The following is a 23319-nucleotide window of genomic DNA, read 5'->3' on the forward strand; positions in this document are numbered from 1 at the left end:
GGTCACATCCCTGAAACAAGATGATCTCATTGACCATAACTACATGGTTTATATGCTTTGACATGGCTCCACCTATGGCAAGTCCAAGGTCATTGTCAATGACAATTTCCATTCTTAGAAATTGAATGGAAAGCTGGTGATCAATGGAAAAGCCATTTCCATCATCCAGAGTAGTCCCACCCATATTAAATGGCTAGATGCTGGAGCTAAGTAGTGCCCAGGAGAGAGAAAAACAGGGCAGCCAAAATAATGAAGTTTTAAGAGCATTTATTGCTAGCTAGCGACTGAACCCCAACACCAAGACTGGAGGGGTCAGTAATGAATGGCCTCAGGGCCATACATTTATAGAAGGAAGAGAGAGACATCAAAATGTTTCTTGATACATTTGTCATAATAAAGGAATTTCTGTTCTAAACAGGAGGCAAAAAAAAGTTATCACTCTAAGAGGGTCATTCTCAGGCAATAGCAAGCAGTATTTCTTTAAGTTTATCAGGTTGTCAAGGTCTCAGGACTCTCAGGACAGTACATCTGGGTTGTTAAAAATACCATCTGCATTAGGGAGTGGAAAACTAGTAATAAACTTCTAACTACAAAGATTCAAGATTATGTTTCTCACGGTCCCATTTGGGGTGCTTTTCCACTTCAAGTCCACTCATGTCATTACTACAGTGGAAAAGAAGGCTTGAAGAGTGAACCCAAGTGGACCATTATCTCTATATGAGATATATTATCCATGTGAGAAATATAATTCCTTTAAAATTGCCAATAATGCTTCCTGTACTAATAATTGCTTAGCCCTCTTACCAAGATCATTCATGACAACTTGGACATTGTGGAAGGATTCATAACTATAGTTCATGCCATTACTGCTACCCAGAAGACAGTAGGTAGGCCCTCTGACAAACTGGCATAATGGACCTGGTGCTGGCCAAAACATTATCTCTGCTTCCACTGTTGCTGGTAAGGCAGTAGGAAGGTCATATATGACCTAAATGGAAAGCTTACAGGCATGGCTTTCCATGTTCCCACTCCCAAAGTATCTACTGGGGATCTGACCTGCTTCCTAGAAAATCTAGAATCATGAGGAAACCAATACTACGGGAAAGAGTGCACCAATCTACTCCTCCATAGTCAATTCACTCTCCCTGTAACTTTCCAAACCAAAATGTCTCTCTCCAGTTACCATTTACCTATATTTATTACTTAATTCTACAGATTAGAAAATATGATCTTTGAAATCAAGGATTATCTTTCTTTTTATATTTGTATCCCCAAGGTTTGGCGTAATGTTTGGCACATACTATTTAACAAAATACATATTTTCCCACATATTATTTATTCATTCATTCAATTCACACAACATCTCTACTCCTCAGTTTCCTTACCTGTAAAAGTTAAGTGAGGGGACTTCCGGTTAAGATGGCAGAGAGGAGGCTCACAGTTGCATAAGCTCCGCGCTTTCTCTCACTATCCACTTCATTAAAAGCCTCTGAATCAATGCTTGACTGAAAAAAACCCACAAATAGTTACCAAGAGAAGCCATCCTTGAGATCCGCCAAGAAAGGTCTGTCTTTACTGGAGGGCCGGGACGGTTTTAGATCGGGCGCAGGCTGAGGGCAGCAGCAGTGAGAGCACGGGAGCAGACTGGAGAGGGGGTGGAGAGTGATCGTAGCCGTCTCTGCGGGGAGAGCTTCGCTACAGGTTTGGATACTTTCCTCCGGCAGCAAGTCAACAGCCCAGCAGAGAAGCTAAAAACACCGGGGCTGAAGAATACAACCCCAAACAGCTAAAGTCTCTCAGGACCTGGCCGCCCCCCCTTTCCCCCCCCTCAGTGACTCAGCACGCTCTGGGATCTCAGAGCGCAGGCGCAGCACAGTCCTGCTAGTGCCTCACTGCTGCCCCCTGCAGTCTGTAGAGGAAGCTCGATAACACACCCAGCCCCCCCCCCCCCCAAAGAAAGACTCCAGTTTTTTCGGTTTTTCTTTGGTAGTTTGTCTCTGATTAATAGACAGAATGAGCAAGAAGCTGAAGAGGACTTTAACCCTTGACAGCTTCTACACAGATAGAGAGCAGACTCTAAATCCTGAGGAGACTAAAAACAGACAGTCCCCAGGTGATTCCCCAAAGGAGGAGATTGTCTGTTCCTCAGCACAGATGAACCTCATAGAAGTGATTAAAAAGGCTCTCACAAGGGAGCTAGAAGAAAAATGGGGAAAGCAGAGTGAGGCTTGGGAAAAGGAGAGGGAGGCTTGGCAAAAGAGCCTGGAGAAGTCAGTTAAAGAGAGAGTGGATAAAGAAGTAAAATCCTTGAAAAATAGGATTAGTGAACTGGAAACAGAAAACAGCTCTCTAAAAAACAAAATTGGCGAAATGGAAAAAAATTCCACAGAACAAAAGAACTCAATGGGACAATTAGAGAAAGATTTTAAAAAAGTGAGTGAAGAGAATACTTCACTGAAAATCAGAATTGAACAAGTGGAATTGAATGACTCGAGGAGACAAGAAGCATCAGTCAAGCAAATCCAAAAAAATCAAACAATGGAGAAAAATGTGAAATACCTTCTGGGGAAGACAACAGACCTGGAAAACAGATCCAGGAGAGACAATCTGAGAATCATTGGACTCCCAGAAAAACATGATGAAAAAAAGAGCCTGGACACTGTCTTCCAGGAAATTATCAAAGAGAACTGCCCAGAAGTCATAGGAACAGAGGAAAAAATAAACATTGAAAGGATTCATAGATCACCCACTGAAAGGGATCCTAAAATCAAAACACCAAGGAATATAGTGGCCAAATGCCAGAACCCTCAGATGAAAGAAAAAATATTGCAAGCAGCTAGAAAAACCCAATTCAAGTATCAAGGAGCCACAATAAGGATCACCCAGGATCTGGCAGCATCCACATTAAAAGATCAAAGGGCCTGGAATATGATATTCCGAAAGGCTAAGGAACTTGGTATGCAACCAAAAATAACTTACCCAGCGAGAATGAGCATCTTTTTCCAGGGAAGAAGATGGACATTCAACGAAGTAAGCGAATTTCATCTATTTCTGATGAAAAAACCAGAATTTAACAAAAAGTTTGATCTACAAATATAGAACTCAAGAGAAATCTAAAAAGGTAAAGATTAATCTTGGGAACTATATTTTGACTATATAGATGTATAAAGAATACATGTATACCTTGTTCTAGAAATTGATGTGGAAAGGACATTGTACCAGAAAAAGGGTAAAGTGGGGGTAGTACATCTCATGAAGAGGCATAGGAAACCTATTATATCTGAGAGAAAGAATGGAGGGGGATGAATATAGTGGGTATCTTACTGCCTTCAGAATTGGCTTTAAGTGAAAAATCTTAAGACATATTCAATCTATGGTGAAACTTCTCCCATCTCATTGAAAAGTGAGAAGGGAAAAGTGGAAAGGGAAGGAATAAGCTAAGCGGAAGGGAATACGGGAACTGGGAGGGAAAGGGGTAAGATAGGGGGAGGAACTCTAAGGCGGGGGAGGGACACTAAAAAGGGACGGCTGTGAGAAGCAAGGGGCGCTCACAAGCTTAATACTTGGAAGGGGGGGAAAGGGGAAAGAAGGGAGGAAAGCATAAACCGGGGTTAACAAGATGGCAAGTAATACAGAATTGGTCATTCTAACCGTAAACGTGAATGGGGTAAACTCCCCCATAAAGAGGAAGCGGTTAGCAGAATGGATTAAAAGCCAGAATCCTACAATATGTTGTTTACAGGAAACACACCTGAAGCGGGGAGATACATGCAGGTTAAAGGTAAAAGGTTGGAACAAAATCTACTATGCTTCAGGTGAAGTCAAAAAAGCAGGGGTAGCCATCCTGATCTCAGATCAAGCTAAAGCAAAAATTGACCTAATTAAAAGAGATAAGGAAGGACACTATATCTTGCTAAAGGGTAGCATGGATAATGAAGCACTATCTATATTAAACATATATGCACCAAGTGGGGTAGCATCTAAATTCTTAAAAGAGAAACTAAGAGAGCTGCAAGAAGAAATAGACAGTAAAACTATAATAGTGGGAGATCTTAACCTTGCACTCTCAGAATTAGATAAATCAAACTACAAAATAAATAAGAAAGAAGTCAAAGAGGTAAATAGAATACTAGAAAAGTTAGATATGATAGATCTCTGGAGAAAATGTAATGGAGACAGAAAGGAATACACTTTCTTTTCAGCAGTTCATGGAACCTATACAAAAATTGACCATATATTAGGACATAAAAACATCAAACTCAAATGTAGTAAGGCAGAAATAGTAAATGCATCCTTTTCAGACCACGGTGCAATGAAAATTACATTCAACAAAAAAGCAGGGGGAAGTAGACCAAAAAATAATTGGAAACTAAATAATCTCATACTAAAGAATGATTGGGTGAAACAGCAAATCACAGACATAATTAATAACTTCACCCAAGAAAACGATAATAATGAGACATCATACCAAAATGTATGGGATGCAGCCAAAGCGGTAATAAGGGGAAATTTCATATCTCTAGAGGCCTATTTGTATAAAATAGAGAAAGAGAAGGTCAATGAATTGGGTTTGCAATTAAAAATGCTAGAAAAGGAACAAATTAAAAACCCCCAGTCAAACACTAAACTTGAAATTCTAAAAGTAAAAGGTGAGATCAATAAAATTGAAAGTAAAAAAACTATTGAATTGATTAATAAAACTAAGAGTTGGTTCTATGAAAAAACCAACAAAATAGACAAACCCTTAGTAAATCTGATTAAAAAAAGGAAAGAGGAAAATCAAATTGTTAGTCTTAAAAATGAAAAGGGAGAACTCACCACTAACGAAGAGGAAATTAGAGCAATAATTAGGAGTTACTTTGCCCAACTTTATGCCAATAAATTCGACAACTTAAATGAAATAGAAAAATACCTCCAAAAATACAGCTTGCCCAAACTAACAGAGGAAGAAGTAAATATCCTAAACAGTCCCATCTGAGAAAAAGAAATAGAACAAACTATCAATCAACTCCCTAAGAAAAAATCCCCAGGACCAGATGGATTTACATGTGAATTCTACCAAACATTTAAAGAACAATTAACTCCAATGTTATATAAACTATTTGAAAAAATAGGGATTGAAGGAGTCCTACCAAACTCCTTTTATGACACAGATATGGTACTGATACCTAAACCAGGTAGGCTGAAAACAGAGAAAGAAAATTATAGACCAATCTCCCTAATGAATATTGATGCTAAAATCTTAAATAAAATATTAGCAAAAAGATTACAGAAAATTGTCACCAGGATAATACACTATGACCAAGTAGGATTTATACCAGGAATGCAGGGCTGGTTCAATATTAGGAAAACTATTAGCATAATTGACTATATCAATAACCAAACAAACAAAAACCACATGATCATCTCAATAGATGCAGAAAAAGCATTTGATAAAATCCAACATCCATTCCTAATAAAAACACTTGAGAGCATAGGAATAAATGGACTTTTCCTTAAAATAGTCAGGAGCATATATTTAAAACCATCAGTAAGCATCATATGCAATGGGGAAAAACTGGAACCTTTCCCAGTAAGATCTGGAGTGAAGCAAGGCTGCCCACTATCACCATTATTATTTAATATCGTATTAGAAACACTAGCCTCGGCAATAAGAGTCGAGAAAGATATAAAAGGAATTAGAGTAGGCAATGAGGAAACCAAACTATCACTCTTTGCAGATGATATGATGGTATACCTAGAGAACCCCAGAGATTCTACCAAAAAGCTATTGGAAATAATTCATAATTTTAGCAAAGTAGCTGGCTACAAAATAAATCCCCATAAATCCTCAGCATTTTTATACATCACCAACAAAACCCAACAGCAAGAGATACAAAGAGAAATTCCATTCAGAATAACTGTTGATACCATAAAATATTTGGGAATCTATCTACCAAAGGAAAGTCAGGAATTATATGAGCAAAATTATAAAAAAGTCTCCACACAAATAAAGTCAGACTTAAATAATTGGAAAAATATTAAGTGCTCCTGGATCGGCCGAGCGAACATAATAAAGATGACAATACTCCCTAAACTAATCTATTTATTTAGTGCTATACCAATCAGACTTCCAAGAAAATATTTTATTGATCTAGAAAAAATAACAACAAAATTCATATGGAACAATAAAAAGTCGAGAATCTCAAGGGAATTAATGAAAAAAAAATCAAATGAAGGTGGCCTAGCTGTACCTGATCTAAAATTATATTATAAAGCAGCAGTCACCAAAACCATTTGGTATTGGCTAAGAAATAGATTAGTGGATCAGTGGAAAAGGCTAGGCTCACAAGACAGAATAGTCAATTATAGCAATCTAGTGTTTGACAAACCCAAAGCCCCTAACTTCTGGGAAAAGAATTCATTTATTTGATAAAAACTGCTGGGATAATTGGAAATTAGTATGGCAGAAATTAGGCATGGACCCACACTTAACACCATATACCAAGATAAGATCAAAATGGGTCTATGACCTAGGCATAAAGAACGAGACTATAAATAAATTAGAGGAACATAGAATAGTTTATCTCTCAGACTTGTGGAGGAGAAAGAAATTTGTGACCAAAGATGAACTAGAGACCATTACTGATCACAGAATAGAAAATTTCGATTACATCAAATTAAAAAGCTTTTGTACAAATAAAACTAATGCAAACAAGATTAGAAGGGAAGCAACAAACTGGGAAAACATTTTCACAGTTAAAGGTTCTGATAAAGGCCTCATTTCCAAATTATATAGAGAACTGACTCAAATTTATAAGAAATCAAGCCATTCTCCAATTGATAAATGGTCAAAGGATATGAACAGACAATTTTCAGAGGATGAGATTGAAACTATTACCACTCATATGAAAGAGTGTTCCAAATCATTATTGATCAGAGAAATGCAAATTAAGACAACTCTGAGATACCACTACACACCTGTCAGATTGGCTAAGATGACAGGAAAAAATAATGATGAATGTTGGAGGGGATGCGGGAAAACTGGGACACTAATGCATTGTTGGTGGAGTTGTGAACGAATCCAACCATTCTGGAGAGCAATCTGGAATTATGCCCAAAAAATTATCAAATTGTGCATACCCTTTGATCCAGCAGTGTTTCTATTGGGCTTATATCCCAAAGAAATACAGGGAAAGGGACCTGTATGTGCCAAAATGTTTGTAGCAGCCCTGTTTGTAGTGGCTAGAAACTGGAAAATGAATGGATGCCCATCAATTGGAGAATGGCTGGGTAAATTGTGGTATATGAATGTTATGGAATATTATTGTTCTGTAAGAAATGACCAGCAGGATGAATACAGAGAGGACTGGCGAGACTTACATGAACTGATGCTAAGTGAAATGAGCAGAACCAGGAGATCATTATACACCTCGACAACGATATTGTATGAGGACATATTTTGATGGAAGTGGATTTCTTTGACAAAGAGACCTGAGTTTCAATTGATAAATGACGGACAAAAGCAGCTACACACAAAGAAAGAACACTGGGAAACGAATGTAAACTATCTGCATTTTTGTTTTTCTTCCCGGATTATTTATACCTTCTGAATCCAATTCTCCCTACGCAACAAGAGAACTGTTCGGTTCTGCAAACATATATTGTATCTAGGATATACTGCAACATATCCAACATATAAAGGACTGCTTGCCATCTAGGGGAGGGGGTGGAGGGAGGGAGGGGGAAAAAATCGGAACAGAAACGAGTGTCAATATAATGTAATTATTAAATAAAAAATTAAAAAAAAATAAAAGTTAAGTGAGGAATGAAGTAGTTACACAATTTCATTGAAAAAGTAAGAGATGGACAAGATCTTAACCTTTTTTTGTATCTTAAATCCTTGTACAATCTGAGGAAGTATATGCACCTTTTCTCAAGGTCGTGTTTTTAAATTCACAGAAATAACATACATAGGATTACAAAGGAAAGCAAAGATTAGTGGAAAGGAATATTTTTTCCCCATCTAAATTCATTGATATCTGCCTAAAGACTCCAGAAGAAGTACTCTTCTTCTGGCTAAGTACTCTTTTTCTAAATTATCTCTAAAGCCATTGCTAGTTCTAAATCTCTGAATTTATGAATTAGGTTATGCAATTAAGTTATCAAATCCCTTCAAATCTCTCTGTCAGGTACTATATTAAACACTGATCACAACCACTACTTTTACATCTAATACATCCCTTGTATATGAAAGGGATACTGAAACTTTGCAATAACAAGTCATGCTATAGCAGAAGCTGTATATGTGTGCTTAACTTTGATATACAACATTAAGTTCCTAAAATGGTAAAGAGATTGTCACTGGCCAGTATTCTTTGTTTTGAGGTAAATTTTTAGTCTCTAGGTAGATTTCCCCATTTTAGAAAGTAATCCTGGACTTCCAGCCAATGGGAGGAATAGTCAGAAGGGGATGGGGGCTTCCTCCTTAGTATCTACATATTCCTGTGTTTTGCAGCTTGTGCTTTGCAATCCCAAATTGACATTACTGTCTTTTGGAGATGCTCTTTCTCAAGAAATCATAATACGTTCTTTTTTTTGCTTTTCTACCTTGAGAATCTCTGATTTTAATTGGTTAAGGTTCACTGTCCCACATGTATATGTCTCTCCATGAATCCTACATAAAGGAAAAGAAAAGGAAAGGAAAAGAAAGGGAAAACAAAGGAAAAGGGAAAGAAAAGGAAAAGGGAAGGGAAGGGAAGGAAAAAGGAAGGGAAGAAAAAGGGAAGGGAAAAGGAAGGGGCAAGGAAGGGAAAGGGAAGGAGAAGAGAAAGGGAAGAGAAGGGGAAGGGAAAGGAAATGGAAGAAGTAAGGAAAAGGAAGGGAAAAAGAAGGAGAAGGGAAGAGGAAGGGAAGGGAAGGACATTTATTAAGTGGTTGCTATATTATGTAACTGAACAGTTTTCTTTTCAATGACATCACAGAAAAATATGTTATTTAAATGTGCACTTATGATTCATATTAATCCACAAGATTCAAACAGACATAATTTATATATGCATGCCAGCATTTTTTGCACAATGCATCTGTATGGATTCCACCAGATTCTTCTTCCAGAGCTTCCTTGTGTCATTAGAGATGACTGACTTCTTGAATCTTACATCCATGGAGCATAAGCCCTAAAAGTTCCTATGACTTCTCCCCCCCAAAAAAAACAAAACAAAACTTTGAGTACCTAGTATTTTGAGGCCCAATAATAAATTCCATGCCACTTTTCCAAAAACAGTCTTATTCAATTCAGAAAATCAAAGCTGACTTTTTGTCAAAGTAATCCAGAATAAAAAGGTGATTCAGAGAATCTAAGTTAAAATCCTATCTCTGAGGCTTATTTAGGAAGACCTGAGTTCAAATCCAGCTCCACATAGTTACTAATTCTGTGGCCTGGCAAATCACTTGATCTTTGCCTCCCTCAGTTCTCACATCTGTAAAGTAAAGATAATAATAGCACCTGCCTACTTTCTTTTTTTCACCATGGTACTGTCCAAAGATTAAACTTTGGGATACAGTAGAGGAGAAGTTTGCACTGGGAAAAAGTTTGATCTATCTATCTAACTATCTATCTCCAAGGCCCTTCTCAGAAGCCTGAAAGCCACAAAGAGAAATGACTATCCCCAGTTTTAATTCCTCATGCCATTGATTCCACCTATTCAATTAATCACATTTTAATGTTTTTAATCTATTTCATTTCTTCCTTACTTTTATTTCCAAATATATCATATTCTAATTCTGATTATAATTATTTTATTACAACTTCTTTCTCCACCTCCACCCCCTAGTACTAGATTGTAAACTCCCTGAGGACAATGATTATGTTTTCCCCCCCAGTATTCTCCAGTACTCCAAGATTTAGCATTTAGAAAGGGCTCTTAGCAGATATTTGTTGTGTAGGGAAATAAAGAAAAAATTAACTTTTTTTTAACAAAGTTAAAAGTTTAAAAATTGCCTTTTATTATTTCTCCCTACTACTTTCATACAAATGCAAATGCTATTCTTTAAGAGACTAACTGTAATACACACGAACATTCATCTTTCTCCTAGTTTCTCTTCTTTCCAACCATCTCAGCCCACTTTCCAATAGGTCTCTCATACAGTCACAGAACTATCCAATACAGATGAATTCCTGATGTACCAAAATGGAGTTTCATTTATCAAATAAAATAAGAAAAATCAAAAGCAGACCTGCCCTTATTTGTAGACCCTAACTTGATTTCAAGTGTCTCCTCTTTGGAACTGGCCTCTGGGTATGGAAGCTATGACAGAGGCTCAAGACAGATACTCACAGATTTTTTTTTTCTTTTTTTTTCCTCAGGTATCTCAAAAACTTTAGGAATCACTCTGGAGGTTGAAAGTGCACATCCTTCATTTTCCTTGTCAGCTAAAGCTTTGCTTTTTTATGTGTGTCTTTTTTTCCCTGTGGCAGAATCTTGCATTGTTCTGAACCTAAGTGCATATCACTTTAGTGAATGTGTAGCAGTTCTTTTCTTACAAACTCTAAAGGACTTTCCAGAGAGATTTTTTTTTTTTAAGTCACTACTAAGGAGAGCTTTCTATTCCCCTGTAAGAAAATAGCTTACCATTCCCAGTTAATGTGGTATTTTTATTTTACAATGCAAATCCAGAGTAGATTGTAGAAGAGGTGGCTAGAGGAATTTGTAAATGATATTAAAGCCATGGAACTGGAAACTGAGAGAACAGAAAAACTGCATGAAATGTGACATTTAAAGTAAGTCTTAAGAGAGACTAATGATTCTAAGAGATAAAAATGAGTACAAAGCACATGCAAAGCATGGAGGGTAAAAGAGGCAGATACTGAAAAAAAAGATATGGTTTCTTATTGTTATGCCTCAGTTTCCCTGAATTATAATACCTCAGTTTCCATGCCTCAGTTTCCCTGAATTGTTCTGCCTCAGTTTTCCTGGTGGCAATCCCACATTATCATCTCATCTAAATATGTATATAGAGCCCTTATCTCACATATAATAGGTAATTAGCCTTACGTGTTCTGCTGTCCAATTCAAGCATACCTTTTCTGAGTTTCAGCCCTTTCTCTACAAGGACTGGGATAATTGGGGCTGAGGAGCTCTGGCCACTCTGGCATTCCAAAGAATCATAAAAGTCCAGATGGCTAATCTCAAATGCTTGGGCATCTTGTGGCCCAGACCTCCTGACTCCTGATCTACCACCTTTTTATCAGAATTCGTGATCCTTCCTTCTTACCCCCAACCTGTCAGAACTGAATTATAATCTTTTCTGGAATTTCTACTCAACCAGTGCTCTGCCCCGCCTCTTGCCTTTATTTCCCTGCTACCTGGAGTCCCATAAAAGTCTCTGGAATTATTTGCTCATTGCTGGATACTTTGAGAAAAGAATCCCCCATTCAGCCAGCAGGGGGGTTGGGTATGGATCCTGTTCAGCTGCCAGTCCAAATTTTCCAATATTAAAATATTAAAAATCTCTAATCTCTGTCTTGCCTCAGTTTCTCCAGCATTACACTATATCAAGAACAAGGAGGGAGGGAAATCAGTTGGCAAGACTCGGGTGTGGAAAGGGGAATACATCTTAAGACTAGAAAGGTAAACTGAGGCCAAATTATAAAGACCTTTAAATATCAAAGAACAGAATTCATATTTAATTCTAGATCTTGGTGACAAAGACTCAGTAGAGTTGAGTTAATAAAGAAATAACACAATCAGACCTCTACTTTAGAAGAATCCCCTCCAGAGTTGTGTGTAGGAGGTATTGGAATGGGGTGGGATAGCCAGGGATGGCAAATAGAAAGTCATCATAATAATTCATGGGAAAATAGATGAGACTATCTGAAGTAATGGATGTGAATAGTGCAAAGAATGGGGGGAACAATGGGAACAAGTTCAGAGTTTATAGTTAAGAAATATGGATTTAAGAGTTGTTAATTGTATAATCCTGTGTCTGATGGGTGTGACATTTGGCAAGTTGCAGTACCTCTGGGACCTCAGTTTCTTTGTTGTAAAAATATGGGATTGAACTAAATGAATTCTGAGATCTCATCCAGCTCAAGATTTACCTCTGATCCAATGTTCCTAATTGTATTACACTTCCTTGAACCTCAGTTCCTTTATCTGTAAAATGGACACAAAATAATAATTTCACCACTTTCCTTATAGAGTTTTGATGGGAAAACATTAAAGGGGATATAAAAAAATGGTAGCAGTATACAATAAATTCCTTATTTAGTTAGTAACTGACTCTAGATTAGCTTCCAAGATGAGAATTTAGAATGTGAATTGGTACTCACTTTTGACAAAAGCCTGAAATTCATTTCCCCTAGAATAAAAAGAATAACATCTTCTAATTCTCATTTTGTGATGGGAAACTTTTAGGCAATATTTTCTGCTTTATTTTTTCATTTGCATAATTCCTAGGCTGCAATGCTGCAAAACCTTTTGAAATTTTAAATAGATTACAAAAATGTCATGTCAGATTTGAAAACTGTCACTAGCAGTGGGGTTTTAATTATGAATTCTTTATAAAAGAGAAAACTGCTTTTCCTGTGGCAGTAACATTTTACATAATACACAAACTCTGAAGAAGAGGTATGTTCAAAGGCTTTAGAAATAATAAAAATACTTGTGATGCTCACATCTGACCATATTACTTCTCTCTTCAAACATACTCAATGGCTCCCAATTGTCTCAAGAAAAAATAAAAGCTCTTCATTCAGGCATATAAATCCCTTCATAGTACAGTTCAGCCTGATATAAGAATACATTTTGTATGATACTCCTTCTATTATACAATCTCCATTATAGTCAAATTGACTACTTGTTGTTACCTGAACTTGACAGTATAAATCCTACCTTCATGCTTTTATAAAGCCTATCCCCTTAGGCATGGAGTACATCCCTTTCTTAAAATCAGCTAAGATCAGAGTTCTTAGTTATCTTCAGAATTCAGGCCAGATGTCTTCTCTTATCACTTGTTTTTAGTATTTTTTCTTCATCTACATTAACATGATTAATGTAATATATCATTGTTGTTCAATCTTTATAATCATATCTGGCTCTTACTGACCCCATTTGGGGTTTTCTTGGATGAATACTAGTTTTTTTTTTGCTATTTCCTTCCCCAGCTCATTTTACAGATGAGGAAACTGAGCAAACAGGATTAAGTGACTTGGTCACACAGCTAAGAAGTGTCTCAGTTCAAATTCACGAAAATGAGTCTACCTGATTCCAAATCCAATGTTCTATCCATTGAGTGATCTGTATACCAATATCGGAGGGGGGTGGGGAGAAAGAGAGAGAGAAAGAGAAAGAAAGAGAACGAGAAGAGAGTGAGAGAGAGACATACACACACACACATATATATACATGCATATTATTTATATATATATATATATATATATGCATGCATAACAGATAAGCATGTGTATATACATATTATATGCTAGTTGTATATGATATGTGTGTATATATAATATGCTTCTATGAATTACAAATTGCTCATGCTTTGTCATATATTTCCACAACCCACAGTTGCCTGAGAAACCTGCAAATATAGCTTGTATATATGTTTTTGGAGATGCAGACAAGAAGATCCCCAACTCCCATACAAGCATTCCAGGTAACATTGTATTTTGGGTACAGGACATCCTTGATCTACACAGACTTGTACACACAAACAGACTCTGAAACAGACTGAAACAAAATAAAGGACTGCTAATAACTCATAAATAGTTGATACAATTATATTCTCCCTCCAAAGAGTTTTTTCTTCTCTAGGGTCCTGAAATTATTCATGTTTATAATGTCAAAATCATCCCGTTATTTGGATTCTTTGTAAAAAGCAAATAAAGTTGCTGTCTTTGTAAGCTTTCATACTTAGTTTTGATGTTAAACAATTATACAGGCATTTATATTTTTGTTGCTATAATTAAGGTATTAAATTCCCCCAGAGAAATAAAGTTGTGCTTGTTAAAGGGGCAACTCCTTCCAATTGACTTGCACCATTTGACTAATTCATAATAATAATACATCAAAATCCAAAATTCCTTGCTCTCCTATATTGTGATATTGGTTCCTTGCTTTTTTCTATCAAGACTTCATAGGCAAACCACTTTTCTATAAAATATTGATACTCAATGAGAAATATTAGCAACTCTCCATTCATTGATAGAAGATGGAATAATGGAACTTTGAATTGGGATTTGCTGCCATTGTGACACAGTTCCCTTTTATTGTCCTGACTCAGTTTCCTTAAGTTGTTCTGTCTCAGTTTCCCTAAATTTTTCTGCCTCAGTTTCCCTGAATTATTCTGCCTCAATCCCCTTAGTTGCAAATCCCCCTTAGGTTCATTAAGACTGATATAACTCAGGGCTACTTACTCTAAAGTTATAAATTGTCAATGTGTAAACTCAAAATAAGGGGGAGTTCAGATTTCCTGGCTCCTAACTCCTCCTAAATCATCAAGAATTTAGGGTCCTACTCCTTATCCTGTCATTGCTTTTCTTTATCCCAATTTTTCAGAATGTCTGGTGCCTCCCCCCACCCTGTCAGAACTGGATTGATAGTCCCTTCCCTTTCTCAGTGCTCTGACTCTACCCCTGCCTCAGTCTACTCCTGTACCTGAGCCATGTGTATATATACTTCATGGGAAGCACACATTAGCTGCTGGATGCTTTGGACATCAGTCCTGGGGGCAGCATGTCCTCAGCACAAACTCTCCCTTTCAAATAAATTATTAAAAACTTTCTAATCTCTACCTTGCTTCAGTTTCTCCAGCATTACACTATCAAGGAAATCTATAATACTGGTGTCATACACTCCCCACCCCCAAAAGAAAAATAAATAAAAATAAATAAAAAAAAAACGCTTACTAAAAAGTTTGATATCAGGACTATGTTTCTTAGGAAAACTGCCTTTCCCCCCTCCTCTAACCCATGACTACCACTATCCTTTTTATCTAGAAATATTATAGTTCAGAAATTCAACATTATCTAAGAATTCACCTCTCCTTTAACCAGGGGGCTGTGATTCAAGAAATCCCCATATTCCATCAGAAAGATGGAATTCAGAAACTCTCACCATGTGATCATTCTTAGCTTCACCATTTTATAAAAAGAATATATATGATAAGATGAGCTCTAAATCTAAAGCTCTAAATTTAAATCTAAGCTCTAAATCTGTAGTCATTATAACCTTTTGATCTTCTCTACAGCTGTCACCAGGTTAATAAATTATACCACTGCCTCTTCAAGGGTTGAATCAATATGTGAAATCTAAGAAGTCTCCTTTTTAGATGGGCATGGGTCTCCAGTTAAGATGAAATCCTTGAAACCAGGGACCAATTTTCCTCCTCTCTTTGTTTTCCCAGTGCTTACAAAATAGGTGCTTAATAAATTCTTGTTGATTTTGACTTTTCTTTGACACAGGAGTCTTCTCAGAACCAAAGTTTATTACTAGCTCTACTTTTCTTTCAGAGTCTCTCCAAAGGAAAGCCAGATGAAGGAAAAATAAAATTCTGCAATTGAGATCATTGTTTTAAAGACAAAAAAATGAGGTGCAGTGATCTGTTGCATAAGTATCTGAATTAACCAGGATATCTATGATTAGTTAAAAACCTCTCCACCAAGAAACACCAGAACACCAGATAGGTACAATCAAAGAGCTAGACAAGAATATATTATTCTTTCTTCTCTTCAGCTTATCGGGTTAATCAGAAAGAAGTCCCAATCAATTTCAGGAATATCTTATTTGCTTTCTGTTTCTGAAATGCTCTCCCTCTTTATCTCCTATGCCTAGCTTCCCTGGTTTTCTCCAAAACTTCCTTTTGGGAATTAATTACCCTTCCTTTGGGAAGAGACCTTTCTTACTTCCCCTTAGTGCCCATTCCTTCTCCCTGAGATAACTTCCTATACACCCAGAATATATTGTGTTGTGCTCTCAGTTTTGTTCCTACTCTCTATCCCCGATCAGAATATGAAATCCTTGACAGCAGAGACTCTTTTGTACTTCTCCATCTATTCAGTTCCAATCACAGTGTCTGACACATAATAAGGATTTAATTTTTTATCATCCAGCAAAATGCAAACTCCTTGAAGAGATTGTAGGATAAGGTAAGAAAATTCTATATATGGTTTCAAAGGGGAAAAAATGCTATGCAAACATTGAGCATTAATTATTATGAAGCCCAGTGTGGTTTAGTTTGCTACTTTGCTGCTGACAAAGTTCTCAGATATCTCGGATCACAGTGATTTGGGGTACTCAGTGCCCTCCTCCAATTCTTTTTCAGATTATGTATTTCTAAATTTTTCACTACTTGTAGCTGCACTTGAGAAGAAGGAAGAAAAGGGAAAATATTAAAAAAAATAAAAACAGTATTAGTTTAAACTAAGTTCAATCAACATTTTCCTGTATGCCGAGCCCTTGCTAGGTTCTGGGGAAACAAAACAAAACAAAACAACAACAACAACAACAACAACAAAAACAAAAAACTAACCTGTACTCAAGAAACTCACTTTCTAAATTAACTATGAATAAATTTAGACAAAATTCTATAAATGAAGTGTAAAACATATATGTCTTTCCTGTTCTGCAGAAGAGAAGTTGACTAATTGTTGTTCAGGGTTTGTTTTTGTGAGGAGATTCAGAAAATCTCCAGACTTAAAGATAAATTGAAATTAGATATTTGTGTATTGGATCTCATTATCAGAATTTTTTCTTAGACTTTATTGTTCCCACCTTCTATAGTACTAATGAATATAAATGTATTAATACTCTAATGCCCCTGAGGGAAAAAGTTTGGGGCTTTTGTTTAGTTTTTGAATCCTAAAAGGAGAAGAAAGTACTGTATTCTAAATTCCTGCTACTTTTTTTTTTATTTCCCCAGATTTTAGCACAGTTCCAGGCACACAATAAGTCAACCAAACATTCCTTAAGTATGTATTTCATGCCAAAGACTGCTAAGCACAATAATAACAAGTTTAAGTTACAAAAAGAGGCAAAAGACAGCCCCTATCTTCAAAAAGCTAATCATCAATTGGAGGAATAAAAAAAGTAAACAAATGTGTTTGCTACATACAAACAAGCTACATGTGAGATAAATACAAATAAATGACAAAGGGAAGAGACTAAGATTAAGAGATTTGGAAAGGCTTTCATTTGAAGGTAGGATTTTAATACTGAGACTTAAAGGAAGCCAGAGAAATATGGAGGTGGAGATAACAATGAAGAGAATTTCAGACATGGGGGACAGCTGGAGAAAAATGTCTGGATCCAAGAGTTGGAGTATCTGGTTCATGGAACAGCAAGGAGACTAATATCACTAGGTCAAAGAGTAAGTGGTCAGGATTAAAGTATAATTTATATTATAATTTACATATGTGTAATACATAATATATATAAAGTATAATAAAGTATAAAGAGCTAGTTTTTGAAGGCCTTTTTAATGGTCAAACAAAATATCATATTTGATTCTGGAGGTGATAGGGAGTCCAAGAGTTTGATTGGGGAGGGAGTGACTTGTGTCACTTGTGTGGGGATGGTCAGACTTGTGTTTTAGGAAATAACTTTGGTGGCTAAATGGAAGATGGATTGGAGCAAGGAGACAAATGAATCAGACAGACTGATCCACCAATAGGCTATCGTATTAATCTAGAAGTGATGAAGGTTGTCATTACAGAACTGGCAGAGAGAGAAGAGGATATATTAGAAAGATATTGCAAAGATGAAATCAATCATAGGTACTTAATAATTATTGACTGAATGAATGACCAGTCTAATTTTTGTTCTTCACTCAAATCCAATAATTCTTTCTCTTTTTTTAGCGAAGAAGGTTCCCTTAATTTGTTTTTCCAGAATGTCACAGAATGCTAGAGCTCATAGGAACCTTGTTTCATTCATACCAATATAGATGTAGCTTTTACATAACAAGTGGTCATCCAAGGTTTACTTGAATATATCAATTAAAACAGAATTCACTGCTACCTGAAAATTCTCACCCCAGTTTTGGAGAGATGTAATTCTTGGGAGGGGGAAAGAAAGGTTTTTTTTTACAAATTTATATGATAACTTTTAAAAGAATAGAAAGTTGTACATAGATTTATGCAATATTTTTATTATACTATATTGTGGAAATTTCTGTTTTATCCTATAAATTAAAAATTAAAAATATTTTAAGAGTATTTATTTATATCAAACTTAAATATGCATTTTAAAAACCTCTCTTCATTCTTCCTACTTCTGTCCTCTGAAGTCAAGCAGAATAAGACAAACATTTTTGATAGACAACTCTTCAAATACTAGTGCCCCACTTGTTCTAAATCTCCTTCTCTTTCCCAGGTTAAACAAATATAGTCAATTTGACCCTTCACTACGTAACTTGAAACTGAGGTTTCACCATCCTGGTACTCTCTGCTAAATGGTATTATTGTTGTTCAATCGTTTCATTCATGTCCAAATCTTTGTGACCCCGTTTTGGTTTTTTATGAGGTTTGGGTTTTTTTTTTTTCAAATATACTGGAGTTGTTTGCCATTTCCTTCTCTAGCTCATTTTACAGATGAAGAAACTGAAGTAAACAGGGTTAAGTGACATGTCCAACAGCTGGGCTGTTGGACTAATAAGTATCTGAGGCTGGATTTGAACTTGAACTTACAATGATGAATCCTCCTAATTTCAGGCCCATTGCTCTATATGCCAAGTCATCCAGCTGCCCCAATACACTGCTAAATACTCATCAATTTATCGATTGTTATCCTCACTAAAACACAGCCACTTCGAACTGAACACAATATTCCAACTATAATCTCATCATAATATTCTCACCTAGGATAGCCAAATTCTGAGCACAACAAGAATTTATAATATTCAATGGATTCAATAAGTATCTGCCAGAGGATGAACTATATCCCACCATTTGAATGAGGATAGGTGGTCAGCTGTCTTTTAGAGGGAGGCAAATCCAAGAAGCTTTAGATGGCAAAGGTCAAAGAGTAGAGTCCAAGTTCTAAAGGGATCATTTTGATATTAGAATTCTCCTTGGAAAAAAAGGTTTTATCAAGTCCACAGAGGGGACACATGGGCTGCTTTGTAGATATTTTAATTTCAAAGAACATTTTGACTTAATGTCAGGGGAAAACTCTCCAACAGTTTGAACTATCCTAAAGTGGAATGAGATGCATAATGACATAGTAAGTTTTCCCTCATTAGAGATCTCTAAGCAAATACAACATGGTCATTTGTAAGGGGATTTGTAAAATCAATTCTTTCAAAGAAAAGATGGGACTCTGAGGTTTCTTATGACTAAGATTCTGTTAAAAGTCATGGTACGAGGAAAATCATCAGGGCCCAAGAAAGAAAAATACAATAATAACAAACCATTTGGAAAGAAGAAATGTAGTAAGAAAGTTTGATTCCAGATGAAGCAGGTCACCACCTCCTGACAGAATGATGATGGAAACAGGGTGCATAGTGAGATATAGATTTCTGGATCTATCTGGACTGATGTGAAAAGTTGTTTGACTTAATTTTGTAGATTCGTTATAATGCCTGTAGTTTTCTTTTTTCTTTTTTCCCTATTAAGGTTGGAAAAAGGTGAGAAGATAAAAAAAATAATTGTTTTTAAAATCATGGAGGTTTGGCTTCAGTGGCCCAGTCTTACTATTTTTATGATCTAATATGAAAATAAAAATAATAACAGAAATACCAACAATTATTCAGGATTTTAATGTTTACAAAGATAGATATATATGCATATGTGTTATATATACATGCATATATGCATACACATGTATATACATATATGTGTATGTAGACACAAATATATACATATTATGTACATGTTATAGCATAGTGTATGCATGTGTGTACATATATGTCTATACTGTGTGTACTTATACATACATACAATCATATAGATATGCATACATATACAAACATAACTTTAGAATCACAAGAATCTTGTGAGGAAGGTAATGTAGGAGTTATTTTTCCCATTTTACATGCAAAAGAGAGAAACGATGATATAATAAGAAAAATTCTGGATTTGGAATTAGGCTTGGGATTCAAATCTTGCCTCTGTCTATGTAACTTTGGCCAAGTCTCTTGATATCTCTCATCTATACGAACATATACCTGCACTAGATGATTACTCATGTCTTTTCATTGCAAAATATATGATTTAGGTCTTCTGCTGTGATCTACAATAAGTCATTTAATCCCTCTGGGTCTCAGTTTCTTCATTTAGAGTATGGATAGTATTAAACTAGATGAGAACTGAAGTCCCTTCTAGTTATTCATGTATAAATTCTGTATTCTAAGGTGTATATGGATTTCCCCACGACAGAGCTGGGACTCTAAAGCTGGCCTGCAGAGGACGTAAGGACTTTGTTCTTGTCTGAAGGCTCCCTGAATTGCTGCACAGAAAATCTTTGGGATTCTCCAGTAGAATCACATCAAACTGATTCAACCATTCAGTGAAGCAATTTGGAACTATGCCAACATGGCTATAAAACCATGCATAATCACTGTTCTAGCAATACCATTACTATCCCTAAAGAGATAAAAAAAAAAAAAAAAAACAAAAAGGAAAAGAACCTATTTGTACCGAAATTTTTACAGCAGCTCTTTTCTGGGAGAAAAGAAATTGGAAACTGAGGGAATGTTCATCATTTGGGTAATGGGTGGATAAATTGCAATTATGTGGTTATGATAGAATACTATTGTCCTACAAGAAACAATAAGCAGGATGCTCTCAGAAAAACCTCAAGACTTTCATGAGGTGCTACAAAGTGAAGTATACTATGTACAAAGTAACAACAGTATTGTAAGATGATTCACTACAAAGGACTTGGCTATTCTCAGAAATACAATGATCCAAGACAACTCTCATAAATGTTATTCATACCCAGAGGAAGATCTGATGGTATCTGAAGATAAATTGAAGTATATATTTTTTCACTTTATTTTTCTTTAGGGGTTTGTTTGTTTTGTTTTGGTCTATGTCTTCTTTCACAACATAACTATTGTGGAAATGTTTGGCACAACTACACATGCATAATCTATATGGATTTGCTTTCGTTCTCAATGGTGAGTGGAAAGGGAGAGAATCTGGAACTCAAAGTTTTAAAAACCAGTGTTAACAATTGTTTTTATCTGCAATTGGGAAAAATAAAATACTAAATAAGAAAAAAAAAGTAAGCTCATGAAAACACAGGCTTCCTTATCAGCATTCAAACCCAAATGAAATCAGTAATTCAAAGAGAATACTTGGTCATAAAGCCTGGGTAATTCTCAGCAGGAAGGCTCAAACAAATTAGGGCAGCCCAAAATTAGGTCGGAGAGAATTCACTAAAGTGGTATCCCACATTTGAGCAGCCTTTGTTAGCAGATGTAATAGAATCTAAAATTTTATAAAGAGACTTAATCTATTTCATTATGTTTTGCGTCCTTCTGTGTAATAAATCATTTGCCATCAGCAGCTCTGACAAATGTAACTGACTTTATAAATAATGGGTCAATATCAACTTTGTCATAAATTTATTCTAACTTTGGAAGCCGGCCCAACAGCTACTCTTGTTTTGATTTCTGGCAACAAGAGTCATGATTCATAATTAGCATTGACTTTAAAACATGGAAATGCATTTGATTTTCTCAAAGAGAAAGGTTTGTTCGAGTGAAAAAAAATTATTTCCCTCTAATTATATACTTTTTTAATGATATTTTCTGTCTGCATTTTTATTGTGCTACAGGTAGAAAATTCATTTAAAGTGACCACAAAGAAATGCAACTGAAAAATGTTGTAATCAGAGGGAGTGAGTTCAAATCCTGATTCCCATTTGCTAATATTGTAACACTGGACAAGTAGTTTAATCTCTATACCTCAGTTTCCTTATCTACAAAAGGTAGAGTTTAGAATAGATGGCCTATAAGATCTTTTCTAGCTCTAAATCTATCATCCCATTAAATATCAAAATTTAGATTCATATCATTACCAATTTCCATTCCAAAGAACTGACCAATACATCCATCAATCAACAAACATTTATTAAGTACTGTGTGCTTGGCAGTGGGGATACAGAGACAAAAATGAAATAATCCTAAGGGAACTGAAAGCCCATTAGGGAAGAGAACATGAACATATATAAATAAGCAAATATATACATGTACATACATAGTCATAATACATACATACACATACATGCATGCATATCAACACAAACCACACAATATACATAAACACACATAAGTGCACATATATTTATATTTTCATGTCAGAACTACTGATGGCAAATGATTTATTGCAAATGATTTTGGTAGAGAAAAATCAGAGCAAAAGGGAAAAACCATGGGAGAGATTAAAAAAACAGAAAAATGAAGGGAACATAATATATGCTGATTTATATTCAGTCTCCTGAGTTTTTTTTTTCTGGATGTAGAAAAGCATTTTCTGTCTGAAGTCTCTTGAGATAGCTTTGGATCACTGAATTACTGAGAAGAATCAAGTCTTTCATAGTTGGTCATTGCACATCCTTGCTGTTGTTGTGTACAATGTATTCCTGGTTCTGCTTGTTTTGCTCAGCATTAATTCATATAATTCTTTCTAGGCCTTTCTACAATCAGCTTGTTCATTTTTATACAACAATAATATTCCATTTTCTTCCTGTTTCACAACTTGTTCAGTCTTTCTCCAATTGATGCACATCCACTCATTTTCCAATTCTTTGCTACCACAAAAAGAGCTTCTAAGAACATTTTTGCACATCTGGGTCCTTTTCCTTTCTTTATGATATCCTTGGCACTGCTGAGTCAAAATGCATGCACACTTTTAAAGCCCTTTGGGCTATAAATTGCTCTCCAGAATGGATGGATCATTTCATAACTATACCAACAATGCATTAGTGTCCCAGTTTTCCCTCATCCCCTCCAACATTTATCATTATCTTATCCTGTCATAGTAGCCAATCTGAGATGTGTGAAGTAGTACCTCAGAGTTGTTTTAATTTGCATTTCTTTAATCAATAGTGATTGAGAGCATTTTATATGATTATATATGGCTTTAATTTCATCATCTGAAAATTGTCTCTTCATATCCTTTGCCCATTTATCAATTGATGAATGATTTGTAGTCTTATAAATTTGACAGTTCTTATATATTTTAGGAGTGAGACCTTTTTCAGAAACATTGGCTATAAAGAATTTTTCCCAGTTTTGTACTTTCCTGTTAATCTTGTTTCTGTCTGTTTTGTTTGTGCAAAAACCTTTTAATTTAATGTAATCAAAGTTGTCCATTTTGCCTTTTACAAT

The sequence above is a fragment of the Antechinus flavipes genome, chromosome 1 (assembly GCF_016432865.1).
Source record: "Antechinus flavipes isolate AdamAnt ecotype Samford, QLD, Australia chromosome 1, AdamAnt_v2, whole genome shotgun sequence".
NCBI classification, from domain to species: Eukaryota; Metazoa; Chordata; class Mammalia; order Dasyuromorphia; family Dasyuridae; genus Antechinus; species Antechinus flavipes.